Source organism: Pinus tabuliformis, chromosome 3_1 (assembly GCF_031772625.1).
Source record: "Pinus tabuliformis cultivar Carrire ecotype Pingquan chromosome 3_1, CPIR1, whole genome shotgun sequence".
NCBI classification, from domain to species: Eukaryota; Viridiplantae; Streptophyta; class Pinopsida; order Pinales; family Pinaceae; genus Pinus; species Pinus tabuliformis.
The window spans coordinates 338,785,204-338,807,684 of NC_142301.1; positions in this window are offsets into that span (position 1 = coordinate 338,785,204).

Below are 22,481 nucleotides of genomic sequence, written 5' to 3' on the forward strand. Positions count from 1 at the left end.
ATCGACACATGTATTCACACGACGCGAATTGTACTGCAGTACCTTGAGGGTCATCATCATCATCGGTGATTTCTCTCACACTTGTTAACAACTTACATCATTGGCTGCTAATCAGGAAATGTTATAGACATTTTTTGGCACTGCAACCCCAAGCATGAAATGTCCATAAACCAAGGGCTCCTAAGTCCCTAAAAGTGTTGTTCTAACCCCTAAAGGAACAAGGTCAACTAATTACAGCTTCTCCCAGAAGTTCTCCATGAAAAACTGCTCAAAACTGGTCAAAATGGGATCATTTCAGCTGCTCCATAGGAAAAGTGCGTTGCATCTCACCTACGTACACACTGTGGGTGCGTTGCATTTCAAAAAGCCCTTCTATGGGGTGTGATGGGCAAGAAGTGACAAATGGCAGTGTCATTCCGCAAGGTGGAGAGGCATGGAATCTTCCAAAAACTTCTCCTGTGACACTTGCCTCTCTGAATTCAACCAAGGATGAGTAAGAGATCATCAATCTACAAGTGGAAGCAAGAACTATAAAAGGGAAGACACTAATCAAATCACAAGCTGACTCATCTCCCTTACAGATATCTATATATGGATCCCTCATCCCAAAGATCCATAGGCTGGAATTTTGCATCTTGTAAGGAATTGCTATTGGTTTCTTGAGACAACATCATAGTGTTGGGTGATCTAAGCTTTGTACGAGGTGAAGAAGGGCTTACTTGCTGAGAGGATGATGCTGGGTCAGAACAACTGGTTATAACTCCCTTGGCTCTTTCTTGATTATCAATAAAAGGTATTCAAGTTTTCCTCCATACTCTTGTGTCATTTATGTTTTATGCATTTGTATGGTCAATTTACATATGATCCTAGATTGTTTATGATTATAGATCCATGCTGTTGTATAGTGTTATGCTACTGTGATCCTACAGGTACTCTGTGAAGCTGGGCGTACAAAGGAGCAAGTAGCGAAAGACTATCAAGAGAGAGAGGAATTGAACTAGGAGATAAGCGCAAGACAGAGGTTGGTCTTCTTTGTTCTTCTCTCATCTATATTTCATAAAGGAAAAATGAAAGTAGCTTTACTTTGTTTCTAAGGTAGCTACCACACCTTAGTGGGATAAGCAGTTATGTATAGACACTTTTCCCTGTAACAAAATGGCGACTCCACTAGGGATGAATTAGGTTGTTTGTTTATCTTCCTTGTTGTTTATTTTATAAACTTACAGACGGAGCCTGAAGTTGAGCCAGGTAGCTTTCGAACTGCATTTTCTATGCAAATGCAAAGTAGATAAATGTCGCTTCAGTCAATCTCTGGGATTTCTTTATGACTTAAACAACTGATTCACAAACTCTCTAATTTCCCTCGTGGTAGCTCTTAGAACCTCCTTAGATCTACCCCTGATTGTTGCATTACTGATTACCATTTGCTCAGCCAAAACCCATGAACTGAACTGCAAACTGTGACCCGAAACCCAAGAAAAGTCTCGTCTCTGGCCCAGCGCAGGTTCTGTTCTGTGAATCTAAAATTCAGCACACTTCCCGAGTGTAGTAGGTGCGCTGCATTTCAAATTCACTGTGTTCAGGTGCACTGATCAGACTAGGCATTGTTCAGTTTTGGTTTCTGTGATTCATTCTTTTCAGTTCTATTCATGAATTTTGCTACCTGTAATCAGTATATCTCTATTTGAAACCCCTTTTCCTTGATGTTATTCCGCCTCCATTGTGCAAAAGAACTGTAAATGTTTTTGTGTATTTGTTGAGTCATTTTCAATTCTCCTTTGCAAAAAGTAACGTAATTGTACTGTCGTCCCTTGATTTGAAAGTGTTGCAAGTGTCGTTTTCAGTCATAGGAAAGAGTTTGGTTGCTATTGGTAGTCGATTACCCTATTACTATTGTATTTGGTCTGAATTTGTAGTTTTTCTAGTGTCGAAAGCAAGTATTCATTTCCAAATCGTAAAGTGTTGTGATTGTCTCCATTTTGATTTTGAAAAGAAACTTGTTAGTAATTGTCGCTTGAAAAGTAATTCAGATTTGTGCATTAGCTTTCTTTTTACCATTCACATACTAAGAAAGCCGAAAACAAATACATGCATGTGCATTTGCATTTAGACTATTTGATTGGTTTGATTTAGGACAGTGCATTTAGTGTGTGCTCTTTGCTCTTTGTGAAAGAATACTGTCTCTCTTTCCTTAGTAGCTAGGATTTTCATTGCACAAAGAAGATAAAAGACTGTTTATCATCTTAGATTGCATTTTAGGAATTTTACATCTACATCTCGTGGTGAACCTGAAAGGAAAATTTCTTAAGCAAGAGCAACTATAAAATAAATTTAATGAATCTAACAACGCTTTGGAACCTAACGCACAACATCTAGAAGTCTAGGCTAGAGACATATTCTGGCATCGTAAAACCTGGTAACTATTGTTCTCATTGATGGTTGGGTGATTCCTCCACTTTGAGACGATAAGTGCCAGTACGGACTTGTGCTCCCACGTACCATCAAGTATATTTTGGGAGACCACAATAGGCTTAATCCTTTATCCATAGGAAGCCGTGTCTGTCGCCCTATCGATCGCAATGCACTGAAAACAGCATTCGGGAAGATTGACTGCCGTACCGTAAAAATTATTCTGTAGTTTTGCGATTGGTTTGGTAATCCCTCTACTTAGATTTCCAGAGCAGTCCCTTTCGTTCCTTTTCAGACTCCTTAACGGAAAAGGTCCATCTGAGCACTTGTCACTTCAGGCTCATTAAAAATCGAAGGCGACTAGAGTCATATTTTGTTTTTTCTCGACTCTTAAAAATTGAAAAAACAAGTTGTGTCAAAGCGTCTAAAATTTATTTTAAACGGAATAATCATCACCCTTTCCTACGTTGATCTTAGGTTGAGAAAATGGAATCCACCAACCACAAAATTCCCCTTGGAGGAAATCCTAGTCCTTTCTCCTCTTGGGGAGATGTTGGTGCACCCCATATGGCCACATTTTCGCTTCCAGGATTGACAATCGGCTTGCCCGTATGGCTCTTCTGAACCTCTGTCGTTCAGAACACCGGAATTCCTGAACAATCGAGTCAACAACTAGACGATTCCAGAGTTACCCTCCAACCTTCTACTTCCTCCAATTCTTCCTCTCCTCCTTCCTCTTCACTTGATGGGGCTGGTAAAGCTAAAAGTCAAGTACCTGAGAAGAAGAAGGAAAAGAAGAAGAAAGAGAAGAAGAAGAAGGAGCCAAAAGCGAAAGGGAGCAACCAAACATCGTTTAGCGAAAATCCACACACTGCACCAACCAGGCCTAAATCGCCATGTGTCATTTGCAAAGGAGACCACTATCATTGAGATTGTCCATGTATCCCTCGGATCTTAAGGGATTGGTCTCCTCGTTTGCACAACCCGGTGTCGTCAACCTCTGATGATCATGTTGAAAAAACACCGTCGACTAGTGAAAGTGAAGCCCAAGGACAAAAAGGAAAATATAGATTTCCTTGTAAACTGTGCGAAGGCGATCATGCCGTCCACCGTTGTCCCTTCTTAGATGAGGCTAAAAGAGTTTTGGACAATTGTCTGGTTTCACCGTTACGACTTCCTCCTGGATATAAAAAACTCTTGCCAAGTCCGTCACTAGTTGAAAATCTGGCTGACCCACCCAAGTGGTCAGCCGAAGCATCTATCATTGAAGACAAACCATCTGAACCCATACCAGATGAAAGTCAAAAGGTCGAGGCGGCAGTTGACCCAGTCTTGCCTTCAGAGGTTCCATCTTCAGATGATACAGTCACAGAAGAGAATAAGGGTGACACCGTCCAAATTCTTTTTGTAAGCACAGACTCCGATGAACATGGGGGAAATTTACCCATTCCTTTACCGCAGGAAGGAAGTTCGTCAGAGTCGTACCCGGCCATCTATTCGGTCCTACCTCCAAGCAACCTAGTTGTTTCTTTTGACTGGAATCAACTAGGCAGACCCCGTTTACCGGCTAGTGTACCATTCCAAATTATTGCTCAAATATATAGAATGGTTATGGCTGGTACCATCATAGATGAAGAGGCTTCTGTGAGTATCCTTTCCTCGACTGCTTGGAAAGCGCTTGGTTCGCCATCGCTTTTGCATGAGATGAGAAATCTAACAGGCTTTGACAAAGGAACCAGTCTACCATTAGGGATCCTTCCCAATGTGCCCATAACATTGAGAGGGAAAACCGTTCACATGAACGTAATGGTAGTTCAAGGACCCCTGGATTATAATCTACTCCTTGGACAAGACTATATTTATTGCATGGGAGCCATTGTCTCATCACTCTTTAGAGTAATGTGTTTTCCACACGAAGGAAGAGTGGTCAAGCTCGTAGACCAGCTTTCATTTCTCGGATCACACAGAGCAAATAGTCATATGCCATCCCTGAATGGTCTTTTCACACAAGGAATGTCTCATCAATCTCCAGTTCGTCCACCTGATGAGCGCGAGTGATTTAGGGGACATGACTGAAACCCAGGGGGCATGCACCCTGGTCTGCTTCGGTAGGAAAACTTCGGGTATACGGTAGCTTTCCGCGAGAGATATATGACTGGACTATACTCCCGTCCGTGATTGGAAGAGGGGGTGAGACTGGAATAAGATTCTCTCGTCAAAGTTATGTGAGTGGATTGTCTCACCTTTGTTTATTTCGGTAGACATTGCCCAAGAAGTGTTTTGTTTGCGCTGTGAATAGAACAGTGTTTGGTAACCTAAAAGAGGTAGACCTTTCCTGATAAAACAAATGTTTTGTTGGAGATTTGAAAGGTGACCTTGAAACTCTGTTTTATACCTGGGGGCATGCAAAGCTTTTGGCGTGCAAGCGAAGAGCGACTATTTATTTTTTTAAATTTGTAGGTCCTCTAACCCTTTAAACTCGTAGGATTGGTCATTTCCTTGCATAAAGAAAGGATGTGGGGCAAAACTCTAAAAATTGCCATTTTTAAATGGGACATTCTTATTATACGACTAGATTAATCAAGTAGTTTTAGCACATAGTTCAAGCTCGTTAAAAAATAAACATAAGTCATGAGCAAATGTTTCTCCCCGCGTTTAAGCTCATTAAAAAATGAACTATTTCCCGGTAAATAACCATCGTGAATGTAGTACCTCAGCCTTTAAAGCTTTGGTCGTGCTCTCATCATCACCTCCACTCTGTATTGGCCGATCATTCACCTCCATTTGATTGTTTACCCCTTTTGAGGAACAGCTGCAAAGAGTGATCCCACTAGCCATCCTTGTAACACTGCCGTGATTGGAAAATTCCAAACCTTACCTGGAATCAACTGCTACCCAATTTTATCACTCGTTCCTCAAAAGACGAGTCTCCTTTAAGCTCTTTTCAACTGACTCGTAAAATATGAAAATATTGCCGAGCCATTGGCCTCTCCAGCTCGTTAAAGGGACCGGAAGAGCTATCCCTCCTTTAGATTTTAATCTTTTTGGACCCGAGGGATTATTACACAAAAAGATGAGGTGCTTGTTTTGTTCGGCTCATTAAAAGTATCGAAAATTCATCCCTTCTGTATTGTTTTATACTTTTTCGAGCTTAAGGGATGAGATGACGAAAAAGAAATTTTGGAGTTTCCTTTATGTCTTTTTTCAGAATCTCTAAAATTGAAAAGGATCGAGTTATCTTTGTCGTTAAACTCGTTAAAACTTAATAGCAACAACTTGTCCATAGCAGACAAGAATGAGTTTCACTATCTCTAGGCTCGTTAAAACATAGCGATGGGTTTGCCCAAAGGGAAAATTATAGAACAAGCATATGTTATCCTCCTCAAGCTTGACAAAAATAAAGAGTTACTGGTCAGCAATGACTGGGGAAAAATTGGGAAGAAAACTCAAAGAATCTTTATTGGTAGCAAGTCGCTCTTGAACATGACACTTTCACTCCACATCCAAGTCGGGTTGGGTTGTTTCATTCACCGGTCACATCACCATGGTCCCATCACACCATCCAAATTTGGGGTTAATGCTACCAATCCATCACGTCAGTGTCGCCGATATGTTCAAGAGAAGTCATTCAGAGAATTCACCTGTGTCTCACCCGCTACAATACATTTACACTCCATTCTTTCATGACCGCCACCCTGAACCTTATGTCATCAGATCGTTTTCACCTCCATTAAAATAATTTGCTCTGTTCTGCGTCATTGATGTGGGATTCATTAAGGCCCTCCTGTGATGGATCGCTTCTTGTCGACATCAGCTCATTATCCAAGAAGTCGATCTAGGAACACCACGTTCAGTACTTTGAAGCTTGCATGCCTCAATGGCAAGTTTCTCACTTCCGGCGATAGGTTTACATCAATGGCCTTCGACCAAAAGATTTTGCGTGGTGTTCGATGACAAGTCCTTTATTCACACCACGTGAATTGTACTGCAGTACCTTGAGGGTCATTATCATTATTGGTGATTCCTCTCGCGCCTGTTAACAACTTACATCATTGGCTGGTAATTAGGCGATGTCTTTCCATGTTCGACTCCAGAACATCTCTCACATGGATAGACTTGTACTTCGAGTGAAGATCGAACGAGATTGAAGACCCTGGATCTAGTTTCATCCATCCGGGCTGCGATATATATTCATGGAAATAAAGACATCAAATGTACATCATTGCTGCACAGATAATCATCCAATCAAAGGGATGATGGCTCTACCAGAATCATCAGTCTACACTCAGACGATTGTCTGTCCTATGTACATGATAAAAGCTGAGCATGGGAATGCCCGCCTCAGCTAGATCATGAAAATATTATGAAGATAATGTATTGTATTGTATCTTATTACAGGTCTCCTCCCAGCTTGAAAGAACTTCGGATCCTCATAATAAAGCATTTCACCTGACATCGAAATATTAACGACCTCATGCTTTAGGGGGCAACTGTTATAGACATTTTTGGGCACTGCAACCCCAAGCATGAAATGTCCATAAACCAAGGGCTCCAAGTCCCTAAAAGTGTTGTTCTAACCCCTAAAGGAACAAGGTCAACTGATTACAGCTTCTCCCAGAAGTTCTCCATGAAAAATTGCTCAAAACTGGTCAAAACAGGATCATTTCGACTGCTCCATAGGCAAAGTGCATTGCATCTCACCTAAGTACACTCTGTGGGTGTGTTGCATTTCAAAAATCCCTTATATCGGGTGCGATGGGTGAGAAGTGACAAATGGCAGTGTCATTCTGCGAGGTGGAGAGGCATGGAATCTTCCAGAAACTTCTCCTGTGACACTTGCCTCTCTGAATTCGACCAAGGATGAGTAAGAGATCATCAATCTCCAAGTGGAAGCAAGAACTATCAGAGGGAAGATACTAATCAAATCACAAGCTGGCTCATCTCCCTTATAGATATCTATATATGGATCCCTCATCCCAGAGATCCAGAGGCTGGAATTTTGCATCTTGTAAGGAATTGTTGTTGGTTTCTTGAGACAACATCATAGTGTTGGGTGATCTAAGCTTTGTATGAGGTGAAGAAGGGCTTACTTGCTGAGAGGATGATGCTGGATCAGAACAACTGGTTGTAACTCCCTTGGCTCTTTCTTGATTATCAATAAAAGCTATTCAAGTTTTCCTCCATACTCTTGTGTCATTTATGTTTTATGCATTTGTATGGTCAATTTACATCTGATCCTAGATTGTTTATGATCATAGATCCATGCTCTTGTATAGTGTTATGCTACTGTGATCCTACAGGTACTCTGTGAAGCTGGGCGTACAGAGGAGCAAGTAGCGAAAGACTATCAAGAGAGAGAGGAATCGAACTAGGAGATAAGCGCAAGACAGAGGTTGGTCTTCTTTGTTCTTCTCTCATCTATATTTCACAAAGGAAAAATGAAAGTAGCTTTACTTTGCTTGTTTCTAAGGTAGCTACCATGCTTTAGTGGGATAAGCAGTTCTGTATAGACACTTTTCCCTGTAACAGGCAATGTCCTTCCATGTTCAACATCAGAACATCTTTTTCACATGGATCGACTTGTACTTTCGGGTGAAGATTGAACGAGTTTTGAATACCCCAGATCTAGTTTCATCTGTCCGAGCTACGATATATTCAGGAAAATAAAGACGTCAAATGTACATCATTGCTACATAGATAATCATCCAAACTAAGGGATGATGGCTCTACCAGATTCATCAGTCTGCACACAAACGATTGTCTGTCCTATGTACATGAAAATGAATTTATCAAGTTGAGCATGGGAATGCCTGCCTCAGCCAGATCATGAAAATATTATGAAGATAATGTATTGTATTGTATCTTATTACAGGTCACCTTCCAGTTCGAAAAACCTCGGATCCTCATTATAAAGCATTTCACCCGACATCAAAAGATTTACGACCTCATGCTTTAGGGGGCAACTGTTATAGACATATTTGGGCACTGCAAACCCAATCACATATTTCCATAAAACAAGGGCTTGTAAGTCTCTAAAAGCATTGTTTCATACCCTAAAGGAGCAAGGTCAACTGATTACATCATCTCCCAGAAGTTCTCCATGAAAAACCACTCAGAACTGGTCAAAATAGGACCATACAAACTGCCCAGAGCAAAGGTTGCGATGCATCTCACCTACCACATGCAAAAAATGCAATGCATATTGGAAAGCCCTTCTTTAGGGTGCGATGAGCGAGAGCAGACAAATGGCACAAGCAGTTTGCTAGGTGGAGACCCAGAGAATCTTCTAGAAACTGTTCATTTGACACTTGCCTCCCTGAATTTGCCCAAGGATGAGTAAGAGATCTTGAAATCTCTAAGTGGAACCAAGAACTATCAGAGAGATGACACTAATCAAAATCCCAGAAGATGACTCACCCCCCTGCAAATATCTATATATGGATCCCTCATCCCAGAGATCCAGAGGTTGGAATTTGGTAATTTGCAAAGAAGTGTTGTTGGTTTCTCTTTGAAGACATTGTTGGGTAATCTTGCTTTGTATGAGGTGAAGAGGGCTTTCAATCTGGGAGGATGGCTTTGGGTCAGACCAAGTGATTGTAATCCTCTCTTCTACTACTTTTATCAATAAAACTGTTTGAGTTTTCCTCCATATTCTTGTGTATCTCTGAATATTGTGTCGATATATGCATTTGTATGGTCAATATATATCTGATCCTATATTGTTTACAGTGATAGATCTCTATGCTTTGATGGTAGTATGTTACTGTGATTCTACAGGTGTTCTTTGAAGTGGGACAAGTAAGGAAGCAGTGGCAAGATTCTGTCAAAGGGGAAAGGAAACAAGAAAGGAGCCAAGCGAAAGACTAAGGTTGGTACTCTCTGCTTCTTTCTCATCTATCTCTCATAAAGGAAAATACAAGTAACTTTAGTTTGTTTGTTTCTAAGATAGCTACTCGTCTTAGTGGGACTAGCAGTTCTGAATAGACATTAGTTTTCCCGGTAACAAACACCTAGGAATCTATATATATTAAAAGGAGGTCAAGAACAATGCTATCTAAGCCAAACAGAAGATAATTATTTATGGCACATAAGATTGGGGAATCTAAGCTTTCTCAAATAAGAAAAGCATGCAGGCTCAAGCAGTTCATGATCTTCTAGATATCAGCATCCCAGAAAATACCATCTGCAAACCATGTCAATTCGGTAAGAAAACCAGAGTTTATTTCAATGTCAAAGAAGGATCAGCAAGTAAGCCTCTTGAACTCATTCATATTGATTTGTGTGGGCCAACAAGGAAAAGGTCACCTCATGGAGAAGAATACTACATTTTATTCAGTGATGATTTTTCAAGAATGTGCTGGATTGGTTTACTAAAGCATAAAGATGAAGCATTTGAAAATTTTAAAGTCTTCAAAGCTTTAGTTGAAAATTAATTATATCTAAAGATCAAATGTCTCAGCTCTAGTCGGGGAGGAGAATTAATATTAGATGAATTTTTCGAATTGTGTGAACAACATGGAATAAAAAGACAATTCTTTGTTGCCATAACTCCTCAACAAAATGGAGTGGTGGAAAGAATGAATAGAACAGTTCAACAAACGGCTCAAGCTATGCTTGATGAATCTGGAACTCTTGACACCTTCTGGGGTGAAGCTGCACATACTGCTATAAATATTCTCAACAAAGCTCATGCTCGGGTAAATAGTCATCAAACTCCATATGAACTTTGGTATGGTAAGCCTCCTACTGTAAACACTTCAGAGCTTTTGGAAGCAAATGTTTCATCAAAACGACTGATGAAAAACTTGGTAAGTTTGAACCCAGAGCAGAGGAAGGAATACTTCTTGGTTATTCATCTATAAGTAAAGAATACAAATGTTATAATAAGAGACATCAAAAAATTGTTGTGAAATCAACAAAGGAATATGAGAATGAGGAATATGGTGAATTGTTTCCTGTATCAAATCCAAATGATATATAGGAAGAAACCAATGAAGTATCAGAAGAAGATATAGCTGACAAGGAAAAGGCTCCATCTAGGTATGTTCAAAAAAAAATCCAAAATCTCAAATTCTAGGAGAAAAAGTGTATGGAGTACAAACAAGAAGAAGTCTTGTAGGAGCTTCCAATTATCTAGCATTATTATCCTCTATAAAACCATAGAACGTTAATGAAGTGTTGTAGCAGCTACAACCACCCTCCAAAATTTTTCCTTAGCCTGTTTTGGAGCCTCCCTACCAACCTTCACAGCATTTTTCCTTGCTTCGTCAAGTCGTCAAGCTTCAGTGTCTTTCTTGCTCAAAGGCAGCCTATCGATCACAATTTGATCTTTTACCTTCATAAGCTGCTCACCCGAACTTGGTCTAGCTACAGGCTGAGCAACTTTCAATTCAAATTTGCTCATTTGTGGAGGATAACCAGCCTTCCCTCCAGAAATTGTGCAATCCTCTATGACAACCTACTTGGTTCCAGGATTGCGCAATAATGCCAGCCAACCCTCCCAACAGGATTTGCACAAATTTTCCTAGTAGTAGGTTGTTCAGCCTAGGATTTGTAGAAATATGGTTAGTAGTCAGCTCCTTAGCCCAAAAAGTACACAAATATCCTAGGTAGCCTATTATGCTCCTATACCAATAGGTGTCATATTTCATGATCAATTAGTAAAATCCCAAATATCTTCATCCTTTCCATACTGCAAAGGTTCCATATTTTGAAAAAATCGAAAGATAAAAAAATGAAAAGAGGGTATGCCCTAAAAGAAAGATCTAAGGGAAAAAAAGAATGAAATGGTCAAAAAGAAAGGAAATGAACCCTAAATGAAGAAGACCAGGAAAGTGTGCTAGTCCAAAATGCCACTACTATTCTATATTTGCAAAGAATCTCATTGTATGAAATCAGTTGACTCTTTTCACAGTCGATGGATGGCCAAACAGCTTAATCTTGGCCAGTTCATGTTTTAAATTTCTTGTTTTAGAGATAGAGAACAAAATCTGTCCAAACAGTTCAAGCTTGGCAGATAAGTAGTTAGGTAGAGAAGCAAAGGTGCTCAACAGCTAAATCTGAGCCCCTGGAAGAAATAAGGGCAGACTTAGATAGGATGGTAGTTAAAAGAAAAGAAGAGAGTAAGGGTTTGCTAGTTTAAATGCACCCAAGGAAAAGGAAGAAAAAATGTTAGGTATAATAGGCTGGGTAGGCAGTTTTGATGTTGCAAAAGCAGGCTTATGAGTAATTTTGTCTTTCAAAGGTGATTCATCTTATCACTATCATAAGTACCATGGCAACTATGTGGTGGCAGATCAAATGAAGCATGTCTAACTTCCCCTCACTCTTCTCCCTAAAACACTTACTAACCTCCCCCTAAAGATATTGGGATCTGCTCAATACTCTTAAATCATTCCATTTCATGAAGAAGCCTAAGTAAAACTCTATTTTGCTAAGGAAAAGAAGCCACATTTCTTGTGTAAAAATCCCTGTTTTCTCCTAAGCCTAAGTGGTTAAAACATTATACCTTAGCGCTTACCCTTTTACATATATCAATTTCCATATTAACCTTAACTTTATTATATAACTCCTATATAATTTGTCCCCCCCCCCCCATACTATATAAACATATAAAAACCCCAAAAAGTTTAATAATTCTGCCCCCTATCGATTACAACCATATTTTTATTTTTACAAAGGGAATTAATGGTTCGGCTGGAACCATATAAAAACCCTCCTCGCATGCGCATATGCCAAATTTAATTGATATCTGGTTAATTAACCATTAAGTGCATCGACAACCAATTAGCGCGCCCCAATGAGTTTAAATTCATTGTTTAATGGTGGGTGCCCGCGCCGTAGCCCTCCGCCAACTCCATTTACCGCCAACTGTTGGATCTGGCCCTCCTCATTCAACGGCCCAGATCGATATCTCAACCCCTCTGTCACCTGTACATTACCGCCTGGGGAACGGTGGTATTTCCGTCGTACCAAGGACGCGTGGCACCCTCCCGCAATGCTCGGTGCCCCTCCTCCGATACCATCTTAGCCGATAAAGTGGTGCGGGCCAATATCGCTTACCACCCCGCTGACCCCCCCGTTGACCCCCTCGCTGATGTCATCGCTACGTCATCCATGATGTCATCGGCACCACATCGCCATGTCACCCGTTACATGATAAAATACTTCGTCATGCTGACATCATCTGATCGAAAAGTGTCAAAAGCCCTCCAAAGTCAATTTTTGTCAAAAAGACGTGAAAATGTCATTTTAACTCATTTTCACTTGTTTTTCTCTACACGACTATTACATGCGGTTTACATCCAAACCAACTGCTCAACCATATAGTTTTCCACCCAGATAAATCAAGTCCACAGTCCTGTTCTCCAGCTCATCCCGCAACCTGCAAACTGCACATTTCGTCTTCAAAGACAGGTATTTACCTTAATTCAGTTTCTGAACCTTGTGAATTTCAGTTTTCTTTGCAAAATTTTCCAAAGAAGCCAAATTCTAGTTGAATTCACCGTACTGCCTTCAAATAAGTGCACTAGAACTACTGCTCGTTTACCCATTTTTACCAAGAACCCTGCAAATTTCATTTTTCTCTATAGATTTCAGACACTGAGCTAAATTCAAATCAAATTTGGTCTGCAATTCCTGAAGAAAAGCCCCAGAACTGTTGTTTTGCCTACTTTTACTACAAAAACCACAAAAACCAAAAATGGAGGCTCCCGTAGCCCTCAATGTTTCTCCTCTCAATGCTCCTCATACTGACCAGCATCATTTGCCCTTAGATGACAGATATTTTCAGATACAAGACCCAATTGGTATACAAAATCATTTGCAAACTTACTGCCTAATCAAAAACAGTCATTTGAACAATTCTGATATCTATGGAGTATGGGAATCCAATCTCCCCAGGTATTACCTGCCCTCAGTCAATATATTCCTAGATATTGTTCACCACTGTTGTTCAAATTATGACCCTATCACTAAAGTAGTCCTCTCTCCATCACAATATGTCCTTTTCTACATAACTGCTAATTCTATCAATGAAATGCTACAATTCCATCCAGTTCGGCCTCTTGCTCCTCTGTCCATGGGATTTTTGCTTGAGCAAGGCTCTCAACTGTCCACTGCAGAAATAGGTTGGATTGCTAAGATGTTCATGAAGCCAGATTGCCAGCCCCAAAGTCTTCCTCCTTATTTACATGTCTGGTTCAATGAAATTGGAAGAATTATTCTTGACATGATAGCAGTAATCTTCGGATTCAGGATTAGTGAATTTTTGGATGAAACGGTCCTAGTTCTGCTATCTACCTTCATTCCTGGATAGCCCCTTGCTATTAAGTATGACTATGCCTCTTTCATTGCTGAAAAAATCCATGGTCAATTTATGAATTTAGAAAGAGAAGGAGTGTTTAAATACACAAGCTTCATATATCATCTGCTGTTGTACTATCATCCAGACATTTTTATATTTCCCATTATGAAACTGGATTCCAAGGGAGAGAGGAGGTCTGTAATCTTTTGGACCTCTATTTTCCACAAAATTGGTGAAACTCCTTACACCTATTGTGAATTCATTGACCTGTTTATACATCCTGCTTCCTCTCTATTAATAGGAAATTCTCCTCCTAGGCTCTCTGGTGACATGAGGAAGATTTTACAGCTCTCCAAGAACTACAGGATAGGTGACTGGTACTTCTACCAGAATCACACTAAGATCAGGATATATGGCTATGAGTTGTGCCCCTATAAACTGCCAAAATATGTGCCTATGAGACTGTTTGCTCTGGAATATTTCAGGCAACTAATAAATTCAGATCTAACTCACTTCTATAGTGCAAAGAAAAAGGCCCAGCTGAAAATAAGAAACCAGCTAGGCCCTTTTATCCTTAACAAAAGGGAAGCATGGGAAGATGCTGACAAGATATTGGGAGAACAATTCAAATTAAAGAAGAGCTTTTGGTGGGTACCCTATGACCCAAATGGCTTTATGAGTGAAAGAAAAGTAAAAAACAAGCTATCAGCCTATAAACATTGTAGAATCCCTAAAATAGAGCAATTTTCTAATCAAGATGAGTGGGTAGAGGGCACATTGATAGAAGGGCTTACTGAGCAAGAGAAAATGGAACAAGCTATGAAAAATCTAGAAAAGACTCTTGACCTAGAATCTTTTGGACAGGTGTTTTTCAAGATGTCTTAGCAAACTAGAGTCGGTACATCATCTGCTAGAACCTCACAACAACCTGCCCAAGAAAGAACTACACCAACTGCAGGGACATCAAAGGGAAAAGAAGTGTTAGATACAAAACAGCACATAATGTCAGATCGGCTAGCAACATCAAAGGAACAGGGCCAAGGGAAAATTCCTCCTATCCATACCAAAGCACCAAAGATACCAGCATTATAGACTCCTCTAAATGAGGAAAGGGGCAAGAAAAAAGACAGAGAAGAGCCCACACCTGTAAGTGGACCAATAGAGCAACCAGGGGAAAAAAAGAAAAGAATAAATCCTCTACCTGAAGAGGAAATTATTTAGGAAACCATAGAAATCCTAAGCGGCGAGAAGGAAACCAGCCCATAAATCTCCTCGGTAATAGAAACATCCACCAGCTCTCATAGGCAGGACCCAAAAAGGCAGCGCAGTGTGGAAGTTTCATCCACAAGGCTGCAAAGCAAGCAAGGTTCTGATATCAAAAGAACATTCATGGACATCAAGGCCCAGAATGACCCATTGAGGCTGCAACTTTATAATCAATTTCTCAAAATGACCCCCACCAACCAGCAAAGGTTAATGTCTGCATATGATATAAAAGAAGGAAAAATGATCTTAAGCCACTTAAAGCTAAAATGCAGCAGCCCTAGTCAGCTGATGACTACATTAGAACAAATCTGGAGGTCCTTGCCAAAGACATTCATCCTATGGAGCAAATTGAGTTGCATAAGCAAACTAGAGAGATGGTCTACTCTACATTGGCGGATAAGGCAATGTTGGCTCACAAATTGCAGAACTCATTGAACAACACATCGAACCAACTAGACTTGGAGAAGGCATCTTCTTTAGCCAAAGACAACAGAATAAAGTCCTTGGAAGAGATTATCATCGAGCTGGGACATGATCCCAAGGATGCCAAAGGAATAAAATCACTAATTAAGAAGAAGGAAGAGGACATTGCTGCCCTCAGGAAACAATTGAAGCTACCTACTACTATCCATCCACAAACTACAGAGGTTGTACAGCAAAAAGCAGAGGAGGACATGATGGACTTGCTGATGAGAATGAATGAAAGATTAAGTGAGACAGATCAAACCTTAGAGAAAGCACTACAAGATAAGCAAGGAGATTCAGCCTCCCAACCACCTGCAATAGCTCCAATAGTGACAAATGCTCCTCCTACAGGTATAATAGCAGTGCCTCCCACTGTTCCAGCATCCACAGCTGAAGCAACCACAAGTAGCCCGGCAGCAGGCAGTAGTGCCAGCATGACCACAGAGGAGTTAATAAAAGCCATGGAGGAGCTAAAACTCCAAGTGTGAGAATTAAAAGAGGCCAAGAGAAATTGGCAAAGTTAGAAATAAGCTATGATAAATCCAAAATGACTATGGCAGAAAAGACAAGAGAGGTGAAAGCATTAGAGAACAGGGTAAAAGCATTGGATAAGGACCTCTCTTTAGATAAGCCTCTAGGAGAAATCATAGGCATTTTGTGGGCTAACATCAGTCAATCTATTAATAATGTGTGGAGATCTATTCAAACTATTTATGAGCAGATTAACTTGATAGCAGTAGCCCAAGTGGAAATTCAAAAGGCCATAACTCTATTGGGACATAAGCCCTAACAGGCCAATAGCCTAATCCATTTCTTGAACACTAAGACCAGTGAAGAACTAGCAGCACTGGACATCAGAGACAGGACAGGCACCATCCTAACAATCAAAAGAGTTCTGACAAAGAGAACCCTGATGCAAAATCTGGAAAGGAGGTGCTAGGATATGCAAGTGGATATAGACTCTTTTATAGAAAGATTTGCAGTTTTTCATGAAAGGGGCTTGCCAAGTCTGTTGGGAAGCAATGAGTGCCTGTTGAGACAAGTTGAGTACATGCATAGGTTGGACAGAAATGTTGCTGATCAAGTAAATGCATCATCAAGTATGTTACACAAAAATATCGTCACCATGATTATTTGCAGTCAGTATGGGTCTATCATCACTTGTACTGTCCTCCTAAGCAAGTCTCAGACCTCAGCTCTTAAAATCAAGCTTTGGAAATGAGAGAAAGACATTAAAAATCAATGTAACTCTAGTTCCGCACTTTCTCTCATGGTCACCTACGGTCCCGCACCTTCTGTGTACAAAAACTGCGGACCTGCCTGCTCTGTCCCTAATGGTGTAGGTGCAGACCCCTGTGAAAGTCAAAAGGCGCAAGTTTTATCTTAAAAAACTCACTTTGGGTTAATTCTAGAGGTTTCTAGAAGGAATTTTGACGTGGATTGTTCGCTCTGAGGTGGTTCATGCATCCCAAAAGAGAAGGCGCTAATCCCTTGATGAGAGGAGTTATCCCTTTGAAGGAGGACCTAGTAACCTCCCTCCATTGCACTATAAATACAGGCATTGGGCTGGTTACTGGAGAGGTTAGAAGCTGAACATTTTTGAGGGTAAATGCTGGTGAAATCAAGACTTCCTAGTTGAGCTTAAGAGGAGAGATCACACATCTTTGTGGCTTCATTGGGGAGTGAGTGAAACTTGTCAAAGTAGAGGAGACTTCTTGTTGGACCCTGGGAGGAGCTTGTACAGCGTCAAGGCAAAGGTTGTAAAGTTCTTCTTCTTTTGAATTAATACAATCAAACTCATTTTTCTCAACAAGTATCTTATGTTATTTGTTTCATGGACTCCTTGACTTTCATGTTAAATATGTTTTATGGAATTGGCTTTTCAGGTGCTATTTAATTTGTTTGCCTTGTTTGTGTTTGCAGATTCGCGAAAAGGAGCTCATTCGGATCGAAGGAGTGAGGGCATCCACAAGCTTGCGTTGGACCTAAGGTAGGCCCTAAAAACACTTGTTTGCTATTTTTCATCAAAGCATATTTAGAGAAAGATAGTGTCTGGTTGGTTTGCTTGTCATTAGGTCTTCTTTAGATTCTAGGAAGGTCTATCTTGTCCGCAAGATCGACTTATTCCGTGTAACAAAATGGCGACCATACTGGGGACTTGATTGTTTTCCTTGTTTTACTTTGACCTGAGAAACTCTATTTTTGTTTCTGTTTTTGGCTTGTTGTGTGTAAAATTGGGTAGAGTTTGTAGATCCAGGGTTATTTTTCGTTTTTCATAGCTTTGGGAGAGGACCGCACCCTAGCCATTTGACACAGTGCGTACCTACCCGCAGCTTGGCTTTTAGCACAGAGCGGGACGGCACCTGTGCCAACTGTGGGCCTACGGACCGTGTCAAAATTTTGAAAACCCTAAGGTTTCCTCTGTTAGTCAGCTTAGTTTGTGTTTAGAAATTGTTATCCACTGCCCAGACCTGCATATAACTTGTCAGAAGCTTTCCTTAGATTGATTTCATTAGTGTTAGGGTTTTAGGTGAAATTCCTAGGAGTTTTGCTTGTTGGGTTTGTTTTTCATTTTGGTTGTGTAGTGGCTCTAAGCTTAGAAGCTGTAGGGACTTCAGATCACCTTAGTGTCTACCAGCCTTCTTATCAGTCTGACCATTTATGAAATCTCCCCTTGTTTGAGGAATCCGCTTTGAGTTTTCTCTTTACAAAACTTCGAAAAGCTTGTGTTTGAAAGTTTGGATTTTCATTTTCAAAAAGAAAACGAAATTGGTTGTTCTTGACTGATTTGTGATTCTGCATAAATTAGTCCTTAGCTTGCATCTAGCTGAGTAAAACATCCTTAAAAAAGACTTTTAGTAGGCTTTGACTTCAAATAGGTTTTTATAGTATGTAGCTCTCAAAGTTAGTCATTTTCATTAGTTTTGAGTGTTTTATTAAAAAATATAAAAATCTCTTTTGAAAAAAGTTTGTTTTTTGTAGTGATTGAGTGCTTTGAAACGAAAAAGGGAAATTTTTGTGAAATAACTAGTTGTCTCGTTTTTTGAGTGCTTTGGAAAGAAAAAGCTCTTCTTTTAATTTGTTTAATTGAGAAAGATTTGTGTTTACAAAGTATTTGCATTCTCAAACTCTTTCTTAGTTTAGAAGTTCATCGAAGAGAAAAAGATTGTTTAGATCATCTTAGGCGCATTTTTAGTGATTTTGAGTCGAGTCTTCATACCACGAGTTTCATCTCTGCACCTTTGGACTTAAACAAAAACCACTAAAATTAATGCTTAAAGTAAAATTCACCTAGTAACATTTTTATTTCTAGGGCTCTGATACACCAACTTAGCTTAGGCTAGTGTCTTCGAGTAGGAGAGTAATTAACACTCCAAGACAGTAAAAACAAACAAGTAGCTATATCTTGTGGTAGGGAAGAAATCCAATTGTTGCATTTATGCTCTGGGAAAGCTCCTCTTAAAGGAGAAGCACGAGATCATGTCCGAACCAGTGTGGGAATCAATCCTTCCTCATTGGGAACGACGCCAGATATTCATGTATTAAAAACGGTAAACCTCAGATTAACCATTGTCGAGGAGCCTGGGGTCACTTGTTGGTAAACCTTGGATTATGTCAAGGAGCCTTCAAGGGGATTGAGCTTGCTACTCTGCCCTTGCGTGTGTATCGGATCGTAAACTGTTCCCCCAGGTGTATTTGCCTCATTTGGTAACCTTAGTGGCCATATTCTTTAGGACTCTTCCTAAGGTGACAGTGGTGGGAAGATCCCACTGTACCTGGAGAAAATGTTGGCTAGACTAACTTGGATTTTCTGGGGGGTTCACTTCACTCGAGGCGGTTAAGTGGAGGAACTTGTGCCAGTCTATTCATTAAGCAGGTTGTCGGGGTAACTGTTCCAACCTCCATTTCTGTATTGAACTCTGCGATGTTGGATTTCATCACCAACTAGTGTTTTCAGTCCGAAAAGATACTATTTGTGTGTGTTTGATCTCCTAGATTCTTTAGGCGTGTGATTCAAATTTGTTTGGTTCTTTAGAGACTTTAGGTGCTTTTCATTGAGATTTTACTTTGTTTGCGTGTGAAGTAGTTAAAAGTCTTTAACTGTGGCTGAATTACCAAGACAGTCCCGTAGACTTCGGGGTCAGTCTCCTGAGTTTGTAAACGTGGTTGAGTTACTGAGGAAGTCCCGTAGACTTCGGGGCCAACCTCCTGAGGAAGTACCGAGCCAGCTCAAAGGCTTGAAAGTCCTCATAACTCCTAGAGACAGTAGAGTTGGGTCACCTGAGGAAGGAGAATATTCTTTGATAGTACATCCTGATTTTCAATCGTTAGTAGCAGATTATAATCCACAGTCAGTGTCTGTCTCCGAAATCGCTGGTAGCTTTTCATCTACTAGTGATATAGGTGAAGAACCCAAAATATCTGAGCCTGAAAGTGAATTTGCTGCTACTCCGACATCGGGGTTTGTTTCTCCAACTTCTAGTGGTCCTGGTTCACCTAGGGTAGAAAGAGTAATCACCCAGGATCTTCCTTCTGGACTTATTGCTATTGAAGAACTTGCTCCGGAAGAGGAAGTAGGCATCCCTATCCTTGAAAATCAACCTGTTATTGAGCTAAGGGAGCGTGAATCAATTTTTTACAGTCCACCTAGGAGTAGTTCTTGGTATCTTTCTTTGACTAATTTTCTAGAAAACTCAGGGTTAAGTTTTTCACCACCTCGTGCTCCTTATCATCCAAAACCTAGAGGTTTTTATACTCCCGTCAATATTTCAGGATAGTTATCCATGTTTACTCAATCGCTCGAATATTTTTTTTATGGCGGTCCTTCTGTTCCCTCCGGGTATCAGTCACTTTCTGGTAATTTTTCGGGAGCGTCTCCTCAACCCATTGAGCAAGGGTTATTAACTGGAAACAATGGTACTAAGTCGTTGAGCATAGAAGACATTCTTATGATGTCAGGTTCTATTCCCAATCCTCAACCTCAAGGTGGCCAATTACCGCCTGGGGGGCAACCTCAATTAACGCCTGGGGGGCAACCTCAAGGTACAAAATTTGCATCTGTGGGGCAACCTCAAGGACAGTACATACCTATGGAACAATACGTTCCTCAAGGTCAACCCTAGACTCAATATGTACCCCAAGGTCAACCCTAATATCAATTTATACCTCAAGGTAAACCCCAGTATCAGTATCTGCCTCAAGGGTATCAACCCCAAGGTCAGTACTCGAACCAAGGTTTCCAACCACCCCAAGGTCAAACGCATGTTCAAGGAACGAGAAATGTACCTTTCAATTATCAATCCTACCCTCAACCCGGTTATGGTCCTCAGTATTCTCAACCTGTTATGGGTGAGTACCCCGTAATGAATATAGTGTGGGATCCATCGCAAACCCAACAGGTGTTGCAGCCAAGTGTACAGCTGTCATCTCAAACTGGACAATCCTTAGTTTCTGGTTCACCCCAGCAACCAGTTCAGTCTAACATTCAAACTTCTGTACCTGCGGTAGTTTCTCAGCCTGGGCCTAGTACACCTCGTACTCCACCTCAAACGACTGCTACAACTGCCTCAACATCTATTCAATCTACCCCACCTACTTCTGGAGTATCGACAGCTCCGGTTTCTACTATTCCTATATCTACTCCTCAGACATCTTTACCACCGTCTGGATCTACGATTCAAACTTTGGTTCAGATGCCTGTAGGACAACCTAGTTTAAGTACGGTTGTCACAAGTCAACTGCAATTCACCTATCAACCGTACCAGGGATAGTACCAATTCGGTCCTGCTATCCAGCAGCCAGTCTATCAGTATCAACCGTACCCTGGTACACTTATCAACAACCTCAACAACCCCAGTACGGTCTGGTTAATCCTGGATTTCCGGGAGGATACAATATCCCGAACGCCATTCCCATTCCTAGTTATCCTGGATATCCTCCTCTTGGGGCTGGTCTCATGACCCAGAGTTTTAGGGATCCTAATCAGCAGTTACCGTTTATCGCAACTTTGGACTTACCTGACTTGTCGTGCCTAACGAACGATCCCATTAATTATCTTCCGTTTTGGCCGCCAATGCTGAATAAGTTGCCCAGTGACATTCCCAAGTTCGAAGGTAAATCAGGAGAGGACTCATCAAACCATGTGTTGACTTACCACCTCTGGTGTGCGTCTAACTCCATTATAGATGATTCGATCCATCTTAGACTTTTCCAGCGCACTCTAATTGGTCTCGCGGCCAAGTGGTACATTGAGTTACCGCAAGGCACTTTTTAAAATTAGTCAGTTAGCTACCTTGTTTTTGACTCTTTTTTAGTTGCCAGTCCGATATGACAATGGCACGGAATTGTTAACTTCGCTAGAACAATCGACATCCACTTACATTTCAGATCATATTCATGAGTGGAGACGTCGACGACATTTAGTGAAGGTATTTATTCCGGATCAAATCTTGGCTGAGTGGTTTGTAAAATCTTTGTTGCCAAAGATCACTGAAGATGTTGCTAAAGCCAGAGTTGTTACTGAGGAGCAAGTAATTGCTCAAGCACAGTACCTTGACTTGGTCTATACTCAGTCGGGTACGTTACATGAAAAAATCCCCGATCTTCCCAAGCAAAATCAAATCACTGCAGCTCCTTCGGGATCTCATGCCGCCGATGGTATGATTGGCATGGTTAACACTAAAAGTAAGAAGAAGTCTTCCAAGAATTCTTCCCCTATCATAACCTTGCCTGATTCCCCAATAGGAGATTCTTTTGCAGAGATTTCCGCTGATATTCACGTTGTAGACTCATCTACAGCCAAATCAAAATCCGGTGGGAAGAAGAAAGGAAAAAAGAAGAATAAAACGGACAAAAGTTCAAAGGAGAAACCTGAAAAGGCGGAATCCAATGATGAAAAGCGCAAACCTCGTTATCCTTGTCTCATTTGTGATGATGAACATTTTACAAGAGACTGCCCTCATCGTGTAGAGGTTGCGAAGATTGTCAAGGGTTCCCAAACTCCTGCTGTTTTGAAGGATCCTTTTCCGGTTCAAGA